At 38.1% G+C, this 22,372-nt stretch overlaps 1 pseudogene; it reads left to right on the top strand.

The window, feature by feature from the left end:
* LOC132162360 (guanine nucleotide exchange factor SPIKE 1-like) overlaps window positions 1-21,654 on the top strand; it is a 26,170-nt pseudogene extending 4,516 nt beyond the window's left edge.
* Window positions 21,655-22,372: the final 718 nt, after the last annotated feature.

The following is a 22,372-nucleotide window of genomic DNA, read 5'->3' as shown; positions in this document are numbered from 1 at the left end:
GATAGCTAGAAGCTAGCGTGCAGAGAGAGAAGGAAAAAAAAATTGCAAGGTACTGTACGTGCACACTACGGTGTGTTGAAACTTGGGGGAGGAAAAAGAAAAGGAAAAAAAAAAATTAGAAGAATAGAAGCCTATGTGCAGAGAGAGAAAAAAAAAAGGGAGAGAAGAAGAATGAATTAATTAAGAAAGGGAGAGAAGAAGAATAATGAAGACAAAAATAAAAAAATAAAATAAAAGAAATCCCGACGTGCCATATTTGGCACGTCAGGAATTTCTTTTAAATATATATATTATATGTTTCAGAAATAAATAAATATTTTTTATATTAGGTTTATTTGTATTATATATATTCACCTCTTTTATTTTTTATTTTTTATTTATTTTTTATTTTTTATTTTTTATGTCAGATTCCTGACGTGCTAATTTTAGCACGCCAGAAACCTGATATCAAAAAACAAGCGGGATTTTCAACTTTTTCCCTCTTTTTCCCTATCTTCTTTCCCTCTTCTTTTCCCTTTATAATTCTATTATATATTCATATTCTTTAATCCTTTTTCTTTTATTTCCAAACACAGCTCTCTCTCTCCTCTCTCAATCTCCCTAGCCTCTTCTCTCTGTACATCCGGCCACCAGCTCCTCTAGAGGGAAGAAGAAAAGGAGAAAAATAAGATCGAGGAAGAAGAAGAAAAAGAAAAAAATGGGAGAAGATCAGAAGATCCAGAGAAGCAGCAGAAAAGAAAAGAAAAAAAAAAAAAAAAAAGAAGGAGAAGAGATCGAAGTAGCAGAAGAAAAAAAAAAAAAAAAAGGGAGAAGAGAAGAGGATCGAAGAAGAGAGGTTTTTGATTTGAAGAAGCTCTGATTTGGTTTATTTTGATTTGATTTGAGAGATTTTTGATTTTTGATTTGAAGAGAAGAAGATCGAAGAAGGATAAGGTTTATTTTTTGATTTGGGTTTTTGACTTTTTATTGATTTTTTGGGTTTGGGTTTTTGAAAATGAAGGAAAGAAGAGAGAAAAGAGAGTGAAAATGGAGGAAGGAAGAGATCAGGGAGAGTTGGGGGAGAAGATGTACTATTCCAGAATTAAAAAAAATATTTTTAATTAAAAAAAATCCAGAAAAAATTAAAAAAAGAAAAATTATTATTTTTTAATAATTTTAAATTTCCTGACGTGTCAAAATTGACACGTCAGGAAATTTAAAATTTTTACAAATAAATAATTTTAATTTTTTTAATTTTTTTCTGGATTTTTTTTCAATTAAAAATAATTACTAATTTGACACGTCATGAAAATTTCTGACGTGCCAATTTTAACACGTTAGAAAATTCTGAAGTGTTAAAATTGGCACGTCAGGAATTTTCAATTCCTGACACCCATATTTTTCACGCATGAAACACGTCAAAAATGCCCCGTCAGGAGGATTTCCTGACGTGTTAGATGGTCTAACACGTTAGGAAACTTGTGTCAACAAAAAATTGATTTTTTGTAGTGCCTCCTTGTCAAATCTGTGGAAAAACCAGTCATTAGTGTAACATCCCCAGCCCGTTAAAGCTGAGTTTGCCACTTTTCTTATTTTACAACAAAAGTTTTTGCAAAGATCTATAAGGTCTATCAGAGTACTTGATTTTAAAGGCAACGATCAGTGTATAAAACATTCTTCAACAGATTTTATTCCAAACGAAATTAGGAAACATTAAACTTTAGTTGCAGAATATCATATTATTACAATAACTGATATGAAAAGACTTTGAAAGTTAATAATTATTCCTGCCCCCATTCCGGCCTCCTATTCTAGCGTCCTTTCTACCTGAAAACAAGAAATAAAACTGAATGAGTCCAAAGGGGGCCCAGCAAATAAAATCCACAACCATAAGTAGTTTTACTCCTTGTTCTCAGTTTTGAAAATCGTTTTCACAAAGAAATATACATTCAGCCATAATAATACATGTATGTACGGTTGCATCTCCTGTAGCATATACGTACTATTACATCTAGTAATAAATCATTGTCATAAATCATCTTTATAAATCATTATCATAATGCATCATTATAAATCATCATTGTAAATCATCATAGTATATCATCGTTGAAATCATATTATTATTTTCTCATATTATGGCTCATGTACACTATTACCCCTGTGTACGAGGGTTGCGGATCCTTGTGACCATGGCACTGAACTGTGGCCTCAGCCATGCCCGACCGTCAATTAACTCTTTTCTTGGTGCATTCAACGGTCATGTTGATGGAATATCACCTTCTGGCATAGCCTCCTTCAGTGGTTTCGCCTCCATCCGAGTATCGGTACCAAACTCCTCTCATCCTTACTTATCTTGGGGCCAAAAATACTCTCCTCCATACATGTGCCCTTATTTCATAAACATTTAACTCATTTCTTGTACTTTTCTTTGTACTTCTTTTGATGCATCTTAGGGCAACATGTTGGAGGGTTTATCATCATTCTTCTTTCTTATAATCATCATCATTTCTCAACTTTCTTTTCTCAAAATGAAAACTTTTCTAAATATAAACTACTTGTACTTAGAAAGCGTTTAAAGAAATAGAAACTTTCTAAATAATTCTTTTAGAAATCCTTCATGCATGCAACATATCTCCATGACAGGTAAATAAAATAATCATTTACAATTTGATACAAGAATGTATAAATAACATGACATGAAGTAATTTTAGAAGGGGTAATGAATTTACTTACTTCTAGACTGAAGCTAAAAAATGGTCTGAAGGATCTAGTTGCTCCAATCTGACTAACACTACTAGTATATCTTTTGAAACTAATTTCTCAAGTCCGTTTTCTCTCGTGTTCTTTCTTTCTTGCAACGCTTTGTCTTGCCCTTTCTCTCTCTGTTTCGTGTAAACACTTTTAGAAAGAAGAAAGACCGAGTAAAAAACGGAAGAAGGAAGAATATGTGGAAGAGAAGGGAGATGAGTGGTGAAATTTGTGAAGGGGAAGAGCTCTATTTATAGGAAAAAAAAAAAACAAATACTATTCTACCTTCCATTTTACTATTCCATCTACCAACACTATTATACCTACATTTATCTATCTACAATTCTACCCTCATTTTACTATTCCATCTACCAATACTATTATACCTACATTTATCCATTTACAATTCTACCCTCATTCTACCAATACTATTATACCTACCATTGACTATTCTACATTCCCTTACTATTCTACCTACCAATACAATTCTTCTTACCATTTACTATCCTATTATTTCACCAATTACCATTATCTAATTATCACTCTCTATAACACCATAAATTTCCCAAAAATCATTGGCTAAAATTGATATTAAAAATAATATCATCATCAAAATAATCTATTTAAATAACTTTGAAAATTCTGGGGCGCTACAATTAGGCACTGGATTGTTTTCACCGCATGGATTATGCTTATCAAGGCAAGCATCCACCACCTCAGTTGGCTGCTATGGTGGCTCAAATTAATGCCGCCACTAAAGAACAACCTTGGTTTGCTGATAGTGGTGCCAATCCCCACATCTCCAATGACCTAGAGAACTTGAGCTTACAACAACCTTTCCAGAGTGATGACACAATGGTTGTTGGTAATGGTGCTGGGCTCACAATAACAAATACTGGTCTTACAACCCTTCAATCTCCTTCTAATTCTATTTTTCATCTTAATAAAGTTCTTCATTGTCCATAAGCCACTGCCAATCTGTTATCTATTCAACGTTTCTGCATGGACAATGATTGTTATTTTATTCTAACTGCTCATCATTTTTATGTGAAGAACTATCGGACTCATGCGGTGCTACTAGAGGGCAGAAGTGAGAATGGCCTCTACCCCTTTCAGGTTCACAAATCCTCTCTTAGAGATCATCACTCCTTCATTGCATTTCTCGGAATAAAGACATCCTCAATGGGATGGCATTTTTGATTAGGACATTCTTCTTTTGATATTGTTTCACGTGTTGTTAAGAACTTTTCCTTACCCTTGTCTTCTCATCATATGAATAAAAGTGATGTTTGCATTTCATGTCAGTTGAGCAAATGCAAAAGACAACCCTTCCATCCATCCAACGGTGTCTCAACTCATCCCCTTCAATTAATCCACACAGATGTGTAGACTTCACCCATCTCCTCTGTGAGCGGTTAGAAGTATTATGTGGTGTTTATTGATGATTTTTCGTGCCTCTCTTGGATTTATCCTTTATATATTGATCAATTCGTCAAATTTAAACTCATGGTTGAAAACCAATTTTCTACCACCATTAAACAATTTCAGTCTGATGGTGGTGGAGAATATAACTCACTTTGATTTCAATCATTCTTTAACCAATATGGGATCATTCACCGAAAATCATGACTCCACACATCTCAACAAAATGGGCTTGCCGAGAGAAAATTGAGACATATTTTAGAAACCGGCCTAACTCTCCTTGCGCATGCTCATCTCTCTAACAAGTATTGGGTTGATGCTTTTATAACTACTGTATATATAATCAACTGGCTGCCCACTCCCACTCTAGAGTTCAAATCCCCTTTTTCTAAATTATATAAGAAAGAACCTGACTACCAACAGTTTCGAGTTTTTGGGTGTAAATGTTTTCCTCTCTTGCGTCCTCATGCTCTACACAAGCTTGAATATAGGTCAAAGCCATGCTTGTTTCTTGGTTATCATCATGCAGGGTATAAGTGTCTTAATCCCACCACCAACAAAGTTTACCTTTCTAGAGATGTGGTGTTTGATGAGAGTAATTTTCCAGCCAAGGAACCTGATGCCATGCTGCTGCCCTCCAAGCTCACTGCACAGAATGATATTCCTTTGCTCACCCCGGTAAGTTTCTCTTTGCCATCCTCATTTTAGTCATCACTTGCACCCACTAACATACCTCATTCAACTATCAACCCACGTCCTACTTCTCCTTATGTACCTGCACACTTGGATCCGCCCCCAACTTGCCATTCACCATCTACTTCATTTTCCCCTCCCTCATTTCATATCCCAGCTAGCCCACCTACCTCCCCTATACCCCTCACCTTTCCATTAGACCACACTGAATCTGTCTCCCCCATTTTCAACTCACACCCTCTTGACCACCATGATACCTCCCTTGTTGTTTCTCCGTCTCTGCCTCTTCCTCAGCAGTTTGTACCTTTACCTCATCATCCAATGACTACCCGCTCCCAAACTGGCTCCCTTAAACCTAAACCCTTTACCAACTTCAAACTCTATCACTCTACTAAAAACCCATTTCATTCCTTTCATACTATTCTTACTGAGAAGGAGCCTAACAGCTTTACTACTGCTGATTCACGCTGGTAGGAAGTTATGCTTCAAGAATATCAGGCCTTGGTTTCCAATAGGTCCTGGACCTTGTGTCCAAGACCTTTGCATCATAATATTATTCGCAACAAGTGGGTCTACAAGATTAAAAAAAAGCCTAATATTTCTATTGAGCGATTTAAGGCTCGTTTGGTAGCCCGTGGCTTTGAACAACAATGTGGTATTGATTATAATGAAACGTTTAGTCCTGTGATAAAACCCTCTTCTATTCGTATCATTCTCTGTTTGGCTATTCAATTTAATTGGTCTATTCAACAATTGGACATCTCTAATGCATTTTTACATGGGTATCTTAGGGAAGAAATGTACATGGAACAACCTCAAGGGTTTGTAGAGAAGATACATCCTGACTTTGTTTGTAAGCTACACAAATCCTTGTATGGTCTCAAGCAAGCTCCACGGGCATGGTTTCATTGGTTATCTTCATTTTTGCTTGAACTTGGATTTATAGCTTCATTGGTTGATCCCTCATTATTTGTCTTTACTCATGGGAGCATTCGGTTGTTCATGCTTATCTATGTAGATGATATTATACTCACTAGTTCTTATGTTGCAGTAATTCAGTCACTCATCTCCAAGTTATAGCAGGAATTTATACTCAAGGATCTTGGTCTACTTAGCTTCTTTCTTGGTATTCAAGCTACACGGACTGATGCAGGCCTTCATCTCTGCCAAGCAAAATACATCTCGAATCTATTACATTGTGTTCAGATGATAGGAGCTAAGCCGTCCACCTCTCCTTGTTCCTCCAGCAGCAAACTATCCCAATTTGATGGGTCTCCTCTTCCTGATCCATCCATTTATAGGCATGTTGTGGGATCACTTTAGTATTGCACCTTGACCCGACCTGAACTTGCATTTGCAGTCAATCAACTCTGTCAGCATTTGCATTCTCCTACTACCACTCACTGGACGGCTGCCAAACGTGTTTTACATTACTTGAAGAATTCTGTTGATCATGGATTATTCTACACCAAGGGCCTTGTCTGCCTATTGTGATGCAGTTTGGGCTGGCAGCCCCGATGATAGGAAATCCACCTCTGGGTCTGCCATCTTTCTTGGTAATTGTCTTGTCTCACGGAGTGCTAAGAAACAAGATATTCTCTCTCGTTCAAGTACCGAAGCCGAACACCGGGCTTTAGCTCTTACAACTGCTGATTTGTTTTGGACTCATATGTTGTTTAGAGATCTTGGTATTCCTCTTCCCTCCATGCCTATCCTTTGGTGTGATAATGTTAGTGCTATCGCTTTGGCCTCAAATCTTGTTTTTCATGCCCGTACAAAACATATTGAAGTTGATTACCATTTTGTATGTGAGAAAGTTGTGAACTGTGATATTACAGTTACGTTTATTTCCTCTAGAGATCAAATTGCTGATCTTTTTACAAAGGGGCTCTCTTCTGCTCAATTTTTGTTCTTCAAATCGAAGCTTATGGTGGTTCCCCCCATTCGGTTGTGAGGGGCTGTTAGAATACATACTCCAACCTGTGATACACCTTCGTCAGTTACTCAAGCTACACCTGATTTGGAATGTGTTGTCTAAGGCTAAGTTGAGAACAAATCATCATAAAATGTGTTTGTGCAATAAAAAGAAGATCATGCCAGTTGTTGTCAATAGTATCACATCTCAATAAGAAAGGAAAGACGTGAACAAGCCAATGAAGGAAGATCCATACATATCAAATCTTCAAGATTTGATACACTAACGTGCTGCTCAAGCTCACATAAGAAGGAAAGAGAATAATCAAGATAAAGAAGGAATTAGAGTCAATCCCATGTAATTAGCAATCAATGTTTTGTTTCTATTTTGTTATATTGCTGTATACATGTATATATGTGTAAGACATCCTAGGTGATTATTTATTCAACAATAAAATACCATTTGGTGTCTCATTGTTTTTTTACTTTGTTCAAATTGCTGATATTTAATTATGATATACCACATATTTTCCGTATCCTTATGCAACTTGAACCTCTTTAATGCAACCACTGGGAACACCTAACAACCGTTATTTGTGGCAGAGAGTGAACTCCCAATTAAGCTCCCCAATCAAGCCATATATATTCCTTGAGAGAATGATGCAGATCGCAAGTCCCCTGGAAGTGCGATCGATCGCACTTGTGCCTGTGATCGAGCGCACTTCCAGACACTTACGCACTAGGCCCCTGGTTGTGTGATCGATCGTACTTGTACCTGCGATTGATCGCACACGGAGCTGCTTATTCTGTATTCCGCATTTTAATTAGGTTAAGCCGTCTTTATTTCCTTGTTTTAGTAGGATTAGGGTTTTGGGAGTCAATATTTCGTTATTTTATTAGGTTTAGGGTTTTGGGGATATTTATGTCATATTTTATTATGTTTATGGTTTTGGGGCTATAAATATATACTTATAGCCTTCAAAGAAAACAGTTGTTGATTATTATAGATTTTGATTAATGAGAGTACTTAGAGTTGAGTTTATTCTTCTTTTCCTTTAAACTTTAGAGAGTATCTATTGTTTTTAGAAGAATTCTTAGATCATTGATAGAATCTAGGTCTAGAATTAGTTATCCGCTGCTTTATTGGTGTTTTTCGCTGCAGCCTACAAAGTCACGCTGTATCAGAGAAGCTTTGGCTCAGGCAGTCTTCTAGGATTGGAGCTTCTGCACAAGCACTTAGGGAATCTTCGCACACAAAAATTGGTAGAGTTTTTTTTTTTTTAATTTTTTTTTTTTTTAATGAATAAGCAAACTTCATTAAAGCTCAAAACCAAAATACCAAGTAGCACCAAAGCCTCATAGAGGCCTATCCAACTAAACTAATCAATGACAGACTGCATAACAAAACCTGCATAAAAACAACCAACCTCAACTCCCAAACCAAAGTAGGCCTTATAGAAACAAAACTAAACAACAAAACACCACAAAATCACCTCCTGCAGAAACATTTTATATCAACAAATCTGTAGGTAGATTCCATAAAGTTTCCCTTCCCAATTATCCTAGCTCTTACTTCCCAATGGATTCTCTTCAATTACTAATGTTATGTGTGTGTATATATATATATATATATATTGTAGTTATTTTAGACAATTGATAATTTTGCATTCTCTTCAGGAATTTTGGGAAGAAAACTTGAGTGCTGCTGTCAGTCTTTAGGTTTTGGGAATAACAGAGAAATTTTCCATGAAAAGAGATACTATTGAACATTTGTGGAAAACTTGATTGCATCTCTACTGACTATGGAAAACTTGATTATTGCATCACAGCTATATTTATGAGCTTCATCTCTTGAAATCAACCTCTAGCTTGTTCACTGTCTTCAACGGTGTATTTGATCTTCATGGAACAACTTTGTTAGAATATATTCAGATTATATTCTGAATATATTTTGATATTCAGAATATTGGCTGATTGATATTTTCCTGTTTATATTATTTGATTATGTAATTTACTCTTGATTGTATTTTCCTATCTTATCTGGCCTTATTCAACTATAAATAGGCCATCTTGTATATAGTTTAAAGATACACAGAAATACAATACTCAGTTTATCCCTATATTTTCTACTTATTTTAACATGGTATAAAAGCTAAGTTTTTGCCTTGTCTAGAGAATTAGGAAGTCAGTACATTCTCCACACGATTCAAAGGCTTTTTCGATCTTGTTTTGGTATAACTATGATACCAACAGGCTTAAAAAGGTCTGATCTATCCTGTGGTGTTCTTAGATTGTCTTCCTGAGCTTCAACGTGCTCTCACGCACCTTCAGAAGTTTCTGTGTCCTTGTTCACGCTCCGTTGCCGGCACCACGCACCACCTAAGTCAGTCGTTTTTAGAAAAGGAACTTCGGATTCCAGATCAGAGGCTGCCGATCAATTGGATTGTGTCAAGCACGCGTCTCAGATAGGCCGCACGCGCTGCCACAAATTTATGTGAAAATTTTCACTGCCTCCCGCAGTGTTTTCAGCCACCACGCGCCACCTTCTTCAGGCATTTTCAGGAAAAAAAAAAAGCTCAGATTCGTGATCAGAGGTTGCCAATCTATCGAATCAGTTGGAGCACCCGTAGTAAGGGATCACCACGCACTGCCTCTCTCTTTATAAGTTGTTTTGAGCTCACCTCTTTACAATATACTCGGCCACACTGAATTATTCCTGTATTTGAGCTCACAGCCCTATAGTGCACCCTGCTACACCGTATCTCAACCCCTTTAAACAAGCCTATATTCCTTACCATAGACTCGGCCTCACTAGATCCTACCCCTTCCTTAAAACCAGGCTCACAGCTTCTATCATACACTTGGCCGCACCAGATTTCATCTTCTTGCCAAGCCCACAGAACCGATCCTACACTCAGCCACACTAGATTATTTTTCAAAAAAAAAAAAAAAAAATGGCCGTACCTCCTACTACCACTCTTCCAAACACCAAAGATATTACCCAACCTATCCCCGTTATTCTCGATGGCTCAAATTACCCGGCTTGGTCTCAAAATATGAGTAGGTGGCTCAAAGGACACTGTCTTTAGGAGTATGTTTCTGGGGAAGAACCTAAACCTGTTGCTGGAAAAGAGGAAACCACTGCAGCTTTCTCTACCCGCCTCCGAACATGGAAAAGTATCCATTAGGATTATCTCTTGGTTCTCCAACACTTATGTTGTCTCCATCAGCATGACCTTTAGTAGTCTTGACAATGCCAAAGATGTTTTGGACATGTTTGCTCAACGTTACAACGCAACCAATCTTGCTCAGCGGTTTTAGATTGTGACCAAGCTTCATCGCATGCGCCAGGAACCAGGTCAGAGTATTATTGATTTTTATTCATAAATGACTTATCTTTGGAATCAATTAGCATTATGTGAGCCAAAGTGGAGGGATAAGGTTGATGCCTCCGAGTCCATCGCTTTTCGCAATAGCATGCGCTTGGCTAAGTTTCTTACGGCAATTCGAGTTGAGTTTGAGCATACTCGAGCTTCTCTTCTTCATTGCTCACCGCTACCATCCTTGGAAAGTGCTCTTAGTGAACTCGTTTAAGAAGAGACCCGATTCTCCACCATGAAGTTGCACACCTCTGAGATGGTCATGGCCACTGCATCACGCAATACGCATGCCTCTAATTCTATTCTTGCCGGGTCTTCCTAGTCCAATCGAAATATCTAGTGCCACTACTGTCAGAAATTTGGCCATAGGTATAGTGAATGCAGAAAAAGGCTTTCTCGTGGGAATCACCGAGCTCCTTGTCATAAGGCTGCTGCGGTCACTCATACTGATATATCAGATATGTTTTACACCGATGTTGCACCCTAACCCAGTACTCTTTCTTTTGTAGAAATCGAGGCTGTTATTCATCAAGTTTTATCTAAGTCCAATCTTAATTCCGCCATGTCCACCACACCAGGTAATTCCTCATGGTATATTGATTCTGCTTGCTGTAATCACATGACACCAAGTTTATCCATATTTTTTGCAAAATCTGTGTCACCTAGGCCTACCACCATTTACACTGCTAATGGTTCCCATCTTGATGTTAGTCACATCGAGTTTGTTTCTACTCATCAACTATCTATGTCTGATACATATTTTGTACCTAATCTCTCGTTAAATCTTTTATCTATTGGTCAACTTTGTGAGCTTGGCTTAGAACTACACTTTTCTAACTGAGGTTGTGATGTGCAGGATCCATAGACGGGACAGCTAATTGGGACTGCCCGTAAGATTGGACGTTTGTTCGAGCTTTCATCACTCCATCTTCCTCATACTGTGTGTGTTGCCACTCCCTCTCGGTCTCCATCTACCACCCTCAGTTTATGGCATTCTTGTTTAGGACATGCATCTATTTCTCGTATTCGTTCTTTAGCTACAAGTGGTCAGTTAGGGTCTGTTGAGTCTGAGTCATTTGATTGTGTTGCATGTCAACTTGGAAAACAAAGTACTTTACCTTTTAATAATAGTGACTCTATTTCTTTTGCTCCTTTTGATTTGGTGCATTCTGATGTATGGGGCCGTGCGCCTATTCCCACCATGGGAGGATCCCGCTATTTTGTGATTTTTGTGGATGATTATTCTCGATACACATGGCTTTACCTTTTACAAAATCGGTATGATCTTCCAAAAATTTATTCTGAATTTCAATGGATGGTTTAAACCAATTTTCCTGAAACATAAAAATTTTTCGTTATGATAATGTCATGGAATATTGTGAATCTACCTTCCTTACTACTCTCAAACAAAATGACACTCTTCCCCATCATTCATGCCCAAATACTTCTCAGCAAAATGGTCATGCTGAACATAAACACATGCACATCTTAGACACTGTTAGTGTGACGTCCCACATTGCCTGGGCATGGAAAAGATGATATGTTTATATGGAATTTACTCTCTCTAAATGGTATGAGGCCTTTTGGGGGTAAACCCAATAATAAAACTGTGCGGGCTTGGCCCAGCGGACAATATCATACCACTTGGAGCAGGGATGTTACATATGGTATCAAAGCCATAGCCCAACCTGAGATGGGGGGAGCTTGCACAACCCCATGAGGGTCGCCAACGAGGACGTTGGGTCCTAAGAGGGAGTGATTGTGACGTCCCACATTACCTGGGCATGAAAAAGATGATGTGTTTATATGAAATTTACTCTCTCTAAATGGTATGAGGCCTTTTGGGGGTAAACCCAATAATAAAACCGTGCGGGCTTGGCCCAAAGCGGACAATATCATACCACTTGGAGTAGGGATGTTACAGTTAGAGCTTTGCTTCTTTCTGCTTCTATCCCTTAACACTTTTGGGGAGAAGCCGCTCTTACCATTGTTTACATCATTAATAGAGTCCTATCTCCCACTACCTTAAATAGGTCCCCCTATGAACTGCTGTATGATTCTCCTCCCGATTACCAATCTCTCTGCATCTTTGGTTGTGTCTGTTTCATGCTTCTTCCACCCCATGAATGCACAAAATTAGAGCATCGTTCTCGCCTATTTTTTTTTTCTTGGGTATGACATTGAACACAAAGGATATCATTGTTATGATTCTATTTCCAAATGGCTCTGCATCTCGCGGCACGTCACTTTTTGGGAACACAGGTTCTTTAGTGATATGGAGTTTTTTCCTCCTAGTCCCTTTAGTTCTTCTCTTGTCTTCACTAATGTCTCGTTTGATTTGCTCCCCGACACTACTAATCTTGATGCAGGGATGACAAGCTCTCCAGACGACATTTCGACGATCGACCTCAATGACTCTGCTCTGCCTGTTGATCCATCTACTCTTGAGCCATCTCCCTTTATCCCTTGTCATTCTACTCGGGCAACAGCTCTTCCTTCCCATCTTCATGATTATCACTGTTATTCTGCTCTTGCTATTTTACATGAACCTCACTCCCTCCATAAGGCTCATACTAACCCTCTTTGGCAGAATGCTATGTCCGAAAAACTTAATGTCCTTTCCAAAACCCACATCTAGGACTTAGTTGATTTACCTCCAGGCAAAACTGCGATAAGGTGCAAGTGGGTATACAAGATTAAGCCAAAATCTGATGGGTTTGTTGAGCAATATAAGGTACGTCTTGTGGCTAAGGGGTTCAATCAGGAGTATGGCATGAATTATGAGGCGACTTTTGCGCCAGTGGCTCACCTTACTTCTATTTGATCCCTCATTGCCGTAGCTTCAGTGCGTCATTGGGATCCTTTTCAAATGGATGTGATGAATACCTTTCTCAACGGTGATCTCAACAATGAAGTTCATATGCAGCCTCCTCTTGGATATGATCATCTGCCACACGATGTTTGCCGACTTCGCTGGGCCATTGTATGGTTTGAAACAGGCTCCACGGGCTTGGTTTGCCAAATTCAGTTCCATTATTGCACAAATTGGGTTTGTTTCTAGCCTCTGTGACTTTGCACTTTTTATCCGGTGAACAGATTCTGGTCTCATTCTTCTCTTACTATATGTTGATCATATGATTATTATTGGTGATGATACTGTTGGTATTCGTAACCTTCAACGGTTTTTAAGTCAACAATTTGAGATGAAGTATTTGGGTTTTCTCAGCTACTTTCTTGGATTGGAAGTATCCACTGACTTAGATGATTACTATCTTTCTCAAGCAAAATATGCTTCTGATCTCCTCTCACGAGCGGGCCTTACTGATTGCAAAATTGTTGATAGCCCTCTAGAGACAAATATCAAACTTCGGGCCACTGATGGTGAGTTACTTTCCGATGCCACTCTCTATCGACAGTTAGTTGGAAGTCTCATCTATCTTACTGTGACACGACCGGATCTTGCCTATGCGGTTCCTCTTGTCAGTCACTTTATGACTACACCATGCTCCGTTCATTATGCTGTTGTTCTTCGCATCCTTTGCTATGTGAAGGACACTTTATTTCATGGGCTGCATTTCTCTTCCCACTCCTCATTAGACTTGCATGTATATTCAGATGCTGATTGGGCAGGTAATCCCATTGATCGTCGTTCCACCACGGGTTATTGTTTTCTACTTGGTGACTCCCTCATCTCTTGGCGTAGCAAGAAACAATCTGTTGTTACCCACTCTAGCATTGAAGCTGAGTATCGTGCCCTTGTTGACACCACCTTTGACCTCCTTTGGCTTTGTTGGCTACTACATGATATGGGTGTTTCTCAGACTTCTGGCTCTCCTATCTTTTGTGACAATCGGAGTTCGATTCAGATTGCGCATAACGATGTATTTCATGAACGCACTAAACACATTGAGATCGATTGCCATTTTGTGAGCCATCATCTTTTGCAGGGAACTCTTCGTCTTTTTCCTATTGCTTCCGCTGATTAGTTGGCCGATGTGCTCACCAAAGCACATCCACCTGGACGATTCCGTAATCTTGTTTCCAAACTCAAGTTGGCATCCACATTACCACCTTCAGTTTGAGGGGGATGTTAGAATATATTCAGATTATATTATGAATATATTTTGACATTCAGAATATTGGCTAATTGATATTTCCCTGTATATATTATTTGATTATGTAATTTACTTTTGATTGTATTTTCCTATTTTATCTAGCCTTATTCAATTATAAATAGGCCCTCTTGTATACAGTTTAAAGATTCACAGAAATATAATATTCAGTTTATCCCTATATTCTCTACTTATTTTAACAACTCTAATTATGGCAAGGGAGAATGATCGTTTCTTAAAGCAAGTAACTTTCCATTTACTTCAACTTGCAGTTTTCCGAAATGAAAGCATCAGGAGAAGGGCTGTAATTGGGCTCCAGATACTTATGAAGGTATGCTGTCTGTGAAGTTCATAGATTCCTGCTCTTGTTCGTAACTCAAATTATCTTCTTTATTTTTTGCAGAGTTCCTTCTATTACTTCATGCAAACAGCAAGGTTAAGGGTCATGTTGATTATCACATTATCAGAGCTGATGTCTGATGAAGCCTGATGGAACGCTAGAAGAGAGAGAGTGGCGAAGCACGGCTTCTTAGAAAATCTTTGGAGGAAATGGCAGATGAATCTAAAAGCCCCAACCTATTGAGGGAGTGTGGACTTCCTGAGAGTGCTCTGTTGACAATTCCAGAAAAATTAACAGAGAACAAGTGGTCTTCTTCTGGCCCTTGATTCCAGCTTCGAGCATGCACTGTTAGTAAATTTTCAGCAATATTTGCATCAGTTTGAGTTTGAGAGTAGTGAGATTACTTATTCAGTTAACACACTACACTTGGCTCCAGTGGGATGATGATGGTACACAAGACTGGGCAAAGGGTTGATACCAGCTCACCTCCCAAGATGTGTATCTTTCTTTCATTTCCGTTTTATATGTAGCTTTTCTTGTAGCTGACACTTGATATGTGGAGATATGGCATTGCTTCTAGAGTTCTAGTTCATCATGGTGGGAGCCAACTATTACAGAGCTGCTTTCCATAAATAACTTCTATGTAGTGTGGTCATTTTATCAATAGATTATATGTGTATGGAAGAGTGATGTCTATTTGCGTCAAAGTTGATAGTTACCTATTCACATATATCAAAAGTCGGTCACTCAAAGAGACATGCATGCACTTCGTAGAAAGTACTAGCAACTTTAAAATATACATTTACTTAAACAAAATTTTATTTAGCCTTTCTGAAAACTGGTGGGGTGCCCTGGTGCTCCCCTCCATATTCAACTCTCCTCTATTCCACTTCAAAGTGCGTCTGTACTGGGAATGTAGGAATGGCCGAGTTCCTTTTGGCATAGGGATGGGATTTACTCTTTGCATTGCCACTGATTTGTACATACAAGATTGCATAATATTCTTTGCCAAAGGGGATTGAATAAATTCATCCAACTCTAAATGTGTTCATCACTTGTCTTACTCTTGTCGGCAATGCATGAATAAGTTGTGTTGTTCTGACAAGGTAATATCTTGTGCATTATTTTTCACAGGCCTCTGTAATGACTATGGATAGATATGCAGCTGCAGAAAGTTTGTACAAACTTGCAATGGCATTTGCGCCTGTCCCAGATCTTCACATAATTAATGTAGTCGCTGCATTTATGTGATGCTCATGATCAGGAAATGCAGTCTTGGGCTGAAGCTGCCCAGTTTGCCGTGGCTGTTGCTGGTGTTGTAGCGCAGGTAACAAACACACTGCTATTGGTGCTTGGTATCCAACCTTTTGTAGCAAAATATTTAAAATTGAAATGCAATTAATTATTGTGAATTCAAGAGCTTCCACTGTTCCATCACATTCTTGTAGATTGATACATGGAGGGAAGTTATATCATATTCAGTACTTTGCAACCAGATGGAAGGGAATATATCCCATGCCTCTGCTGTTTGCTTTGAACAGTTTAGTTGAACAAGCTCTACTAAATGACGTACCTAAGTTGTCATACTTAAAATGGTGGAGGACTTAATATGCATGCATAGGCTGCCACCTGGGCGGTTTAGGCCAATTTGGTTAGGATATTATTGGTTATAACCTTATTGGTTTTAGGTGGGTTGAAACATGAAACTTGCTACAGACAAATTTTTAATTAATTATGCAAAATTCTAAGCTACTGGCAAATAACCCTGTGGTGGTTATTTGGTAGTTTATTTTCAAATAATGGTCATTCTGTGCAATTTCTTGGGTTAGAACCCATGGTGAGTACCATCCGCTTTGTATGGGTCTTTGAAATTTATGCTACTGTTCTCTTTGAGGCATTCGCAATCTGATGTGGTTTTGTGCGGTTTTCTTTTGGCTCTTTTTTGTTTCTCCTTGTGGAGTGCAGAACTGGAGTGTTGACTGGATAATTTGAAGATTATCTGCTTTTTGCTGATATACCTAATTAAAATTACTGTAGACCCTTGTCGCTAGAAATGATGGTGTTTGGAGCAAGGATCATGTGACTGCTCTTCGGAAAATTTGCCCAATGGTGAGCAGTGAGATCACATCTGAGGCATCTGCAGCCGATCGAGGTAGAGGGATATGGTGCTTCAAAACTCACAGTTACGTTGACTATGCAGTGAAGTACCTGCAACTTGCTGTTACAAATTAATGTACCATTCTAGTTAAATATTTACTTTGGTTGTGTTTATTAAACTCTAGTTTATAGTAGGTGAAAATGTGTGTATATTGTGAAGCCAGGTTTGTGGTTCTAGAACTTATTTTGTAGAAGGCTTCTCTTGTCTTTTATATGGTGTAGCTGCAGATAAATTAGTATGTAAGAATGTAAGAAGAAGAAGAAAAATAGAAGAAAAAGAAAAAAGACCCGAGAGTCATTTTGCAGAAAAAAGCTCTTCCTCTCCCCTGTTTTTTCCTCTGTTTTTACCCATATTCTGTAGAATTTCTGCACCAGTTCTCCTCTCTTATTTCTCTGTGCTTCCTTTGTTTAATTTACTACCCTTGGAGTGTGTCTTGTTGGAAAATCCAGCCAACAAAATTTGGTATCAGAGCTTAGTTCAAAGAAGTCTTTTGGGAAGAAATTTGAAGAGAAAGAAGAGGATAAGTTGAAGGAGAATCTATGGCCAGCACAAGCATGAATTGGAGCAATGTCCAGGTACCAATTTTCTCTGGTGAAAATTATGATTTTTGGTCTATAAAGATGAAGACCTTGTTTGTCTCCATAGATTTATGGGAGATGGTAGAATCAGGATATGAAATACCTGAATCTACATCAACTTTGACCGAAGCTCAAAAAAAGGAATTGAAGGAGAACAAAAGCAAAGATGCTGGAGCTCTTGGGATGATTTAAAGAGGAGTTTCAGAAACTATTTTTCTAAGAATTATGGGAGCAACAAGAGTTAAGGAGGCTTGGGATATTCTCCAAGAAGAATTTCAAGGAGATAAAAAGGTAAGAGCCATCAAACTCCAAACACTTAGAAGAGATTTTGAAAATATGAGAATGAAAGAAAATGAAAGTGTGAAAGATTATTCCACTAGATTTTTGGAGTTAGTAAATCAAATGAAAGCTTATGGTGAAGATATGATTGATCGTAAAATTGTGGAAAAAATATTGATAAGCTTGCATGAAAAATTTGATCCTATAGTGGCTGTAATTGAAGAAACAAAAGACATCTCTAGTTTATGTATCCAAGAGTTGTTGGGTTCATTGAAATCTCATGAGCAAAAGTTGGAACAACACTCCGAAAAGTCAATAGAGAGTGCATTTCAATCTAAGCTCACTGTTAATTCAAAAAATTCTAAAAAGAGAGCATTAACTCATAAACAAGGTGAAGGGGACTCAATTGGAGGAGGTAGAAGTTTTAGAGCAAGAGGAAGATTTTTTCTGCAGAATGACTCTCGGGTCTTTTTTCTTTTTCTTTTATTTGTCTTCTTCTTCTTACATTCTTACATACTGATTTTTCTGCAGCTACACCATATAAAAGACAAGAGAAACCTTCTACAAAATAAGTTCTAGAACCACACACATGGCTTCACAATACACACACATTTTCACCCACTATAAACTAAAGTTTAATAAACACAACCAAAGTAAATATTTAACTAGAATGACATATTAATTTGTAACATTCTCCCTCTTAATGTGCTATTCTTGAACTCCTAGTGCTTCTCTGAATTGCTGGAATTTCTCCTTTGGCAGTGCTTTGGTGAAAATGTCTGCTACCTGCTCCTCTGACCTGCAAAACTTCAGCTCCACTTCGCCTTCTTCAATTGCTTCTCTAATGAAATGATGCTTGATTGCAATGTGTCTGGTCCTGCTATGGTAAACTAGATTCTTTGCCATTGCTATGGCTGATTTGTTGTCACAATGCAAGTGTACAGCCTCTTCTTGCTTCTCACCAATATCTTCCAAGTATTCTTCTCAACCAAATTGCTTAAGATGTGGCTCATGCTGCTGAAACATATTCAGCTTCTGCTGAAGATTGAGCAACTGATTGTTGCTTCTTTGAGGACCAAAAAAACACACCTGACCCAAGTGAAAAAACATAACCTTAGGTGTTTTTCATATCATCAACATAGCCACCCCAATCACTATCACAAAAGCCAAGCAACTTCACCATGGAATTTCTGCAATACCTTATTCCATAACTTGTGGTGCCTTGAATGTATCTAAGCACCCTTTTTGCTACTGCAAAATGAAAATAGCTTGGAGAATGCATGAACCTTGATAGCAAACTTGCTGCAAACATAATATCAGGCCTTGTAGCAGTGAGATATAGCAAGTTTCCAACTAAACTTATATACAGAGTAGCATCCACCTTTTTTCCGCCATCTTCCTTTTTCAATTTTTCATTTATTGCAAGGGGTGTAGCCACTGGTTTGCAACCAACCATTCAGAATTTCTTAGAATTTTTTCAGCATACATTCTTTGTGAAATGAACACTTCTTCTTTGTCCTGATAAACTTCAATGCCAAGAAAGTAATGTAACAGCCACATATCACTCATCTCATACTTGTTCACCATATCTTTCTTGAATTCTTCAATCATTTTAGCGTTGCTTCCAGTTAATATCCAATCATCAACATATAATGCAACAATAAGCAAATCAACATTACCTTGATGCTTTACATACAAGGTTGGTTTACTCTTGCTCCTTTTGAAACCACTCTCATTGAAGTAATTGTTAATATGGCTATACCATGCTCTAGGAGCTTGTTTTAGCCCATACAAAGATTTTCTTAGCTTATACACTTTCTCTTCTTCACCTTGGATGACAAATCCTTGAGGTTGTTCAATATACACTTCTTCTTTCAACTCTCTATTCAAAAAGGCTGATTTGACATCAAGAAATCCTTGAGGTTGTTCAATATACACTTCTTCTTTCAACTCTCTATTCAAAAAGGCTGATTTGACATCAAGAAATCCTTGAGGTTGTTCAATATACACTTCTTCTTTCAACTCTCTATTCAAAAAGGCTGATTTGACATCAAGAAATCCTTGAGGTTGTTCAATATACACTTCTTCTTTCAACTCTCTATTCAAAAAGGCTGATTTGACATCAAGTTGGTACAATAACCAACCCTTTTGTGCTGCTAAAGAAATTAGAGCTCTCACTGTATCCAAGCGAGTTACTGGGGCAAAAGTTTCATGAAAATCAACTTCGGGCTGCTGTGAGTATCCTTTTACAATTAGCCTTGCTTTGTTTCTTTGAAACGACCCATCTACATTGTACTTCACTTTGTAAATCTATTTCACACCAATGATTTATTTGTCTTGAGGCCAATCAACCAACTTCCATGTTCTATTTTTTTTTCAATAACTTCAATTTCATCTTCCATAGCTTTTCTTCAACTCTCTTCTTTCATTGCTTCTTCAAAGTTTTCAGGTTCAACAACACAAAAATTGCACCTTGCATAAATATCATCCAAATTCCTCAATCTCACTGGACTTGAGCTTGGAGAAGTTGAAAGAAGAGGTGTATGTCGAACAACCTCAAGGATTTGTCATCCAAGATGAAGAAGAGAAAGTGTATAAGCTAAGAAAAGCTTTGTATGGGCTAAAACAAGCTCCTACAGCATGGTATAGCCATATTGACAATTACTTCAATGAGAGTGGTTTCAAAAGGAGCAAAAGTGAGCCAACCTTGTATGTAAAGCATCAAGGTAATGTTGATTTGCTTATTGTTGCATTATTTGTTGATGATTTGATATTAACACTTGCTATTAAGCTCTTCTCTCGAGCTAGCTGAGCTTTATCATTTCTGTGCCAGCATTCTGGAACTTGTAATTCCTGTTTATAAAAGCGGGAGGGCGTATGGACAGCTGGCTAAATGTCACACATTACTCACTAATATCTATGAATCAAGCCCAATTCCTTTCACTGTTGCTACATACTATCGCGTAGGAGGATGTATACCGAGAGCCCCGTGATGTACGGCTAGGTGACATAATGGAGAAACTTAGTCATTTATATGAGTCTAGAATGGATGGCAATCACACTTTACACATTATTCCAGATTCTAGACAAGTGAAGGCAGATGAGTTACAGCCTGCAGGAGTCTGCTACCTTCAGATAACTGCTGTTGATCCAGTAATGGAAGATGAGGACTTGGGAAGCAGAAGGGAGAGGATCTTTTCTCTTTCTACCGGCACGTGTCTTTGACCGCTTTTTGTTTGATACCCCTTTACGAAGAATAATATGGCAAGACCCAAGGCGGATTGGAAGAGACGGACTGTGCTTCAGACTGAGGGCTCCTTCCCTGCGCTCGTGAATAGGCTCATATATAGTAATTAAATCTGAATCTCTTGAATTCTCCCCAGTAGAGAATGCAATTGGAATGATTGAAACCCGGACAGCTGCACTAAATAAGAAATGAGCTTGAAGAGCCTCTTCGCAGTTCTGATGGGGATCAACTTCCACGTCTCCAGAGTCTACCGAGAGAATTCTTCAAGGCAGTGTACGTTGCTGTTCAAGTGAGTTGTGCCGATTTTGTTTCTTATATCTTCTGCCTTCCATATTATCAGTTTTTGCAATGTATATTGATGACTTCAGATCTCAGTCACTAATATTTCCCTGAGTTGTCCTTTTTTTTTCCCCCCCGTTTTTCTCGAGATGCCCTGTAATCAAACTTACTTATGGCACTGCTTATCATTTTCTCATGTCTCATGGCCAACCGCATATATATGTGCAGGTGAACGAACAGTGGAGTCCTAAGTGTGTGCACAGCCTTCCTGTCTGTCTGGTGAACCTGCTACAAGACTGCGTTCGCATGCAGGAACTGCAACAACTCATTGCTAGCGCGCCATTCGGGTACACTTTAGACTGATTGGAGACCGAGGAGGATCAGGATTTCCACACACAGCAATTGTGAATGGATTTCAGCCTCTCACTGCACAGTTATCTCACTACATTCCTGCCATTCTCTCAAAGCTCTGAATCTTGTTTGTTGCCGCTTCAATTTGTTCATATTATTTCTTTTTCTTTTTCTCGTTCATGTGCAAATATTTTTCTCTTCATATGTGTATACTAGGTGATGTTTAGGAAACCGAAAAGTTTACTGGTTTTCTTCTCTCTTTGTTTTTGTCACAAAAAAACTCATTTACAATGGGCTAGTAATATTGCAGGCGTATTTCTTGCCAAAATCTGAATTTGAAGGATTGAGTAAACCAAGACGTACAGAAAGCCTAAAGAAGTTTTTTTTAAGTGCATAAAATATAGCAATATAGGCATCCCAATTAGATATTACCTTAGAGAAGATTAATCAAAAGCAAGCGAGTTTGACTATTATGAGGTTTTTTTTCTTTTTTTTTTTTGCTTTTTAGCAGAATAGCCCAACTTTAGATTTTCCGTTTAGTGTGAACAATGATAGGTCGTTAGGGAGAAAATATGCCCACCTATTTATATTTATTTACTATTTTGCCATTGCTTATTAGTATGGTGACATGTGTTCCCATTGACTTATAAAAGGAGAAAGATCTCCAATTTTTCAGGACTCTCTCTCATGTCTCCCTCTCTGGAGGAGACTCTCTTTCTTCATATCCTCTCTCATTCACTTTCATATATCTCACTTTACATACAAATTATCTAATATTAGAGGCATATTGTCATTATATATTTCTATTCACACACAAGATGCTAATTTAGGCATCGGAGAGTCTTCGGCCCTAACCGAATACCTCTAACTGTGTTCTTATTTTGCAGGACAC

The sequence above is a fragment of the Corylus avellana genome, chromosome ca9, assembly GCF_901000735.1.
Source record: "Corylus avellana chromosome ca9, CavTom2PMs-1.0".
In the NCBI taxonomy this organism is placed as follows: domain Eukaryota; kingdom Viridiplantae; phylum Streptophyta; class Magnoliopsida; order Fagales; family Betulaceae; genus Corylus; species Corylus avellana.
Note: the sequence above shows the minus strand (reverse complement) of the source record. Positions and strands in the feature narration are given on the sequence as shown.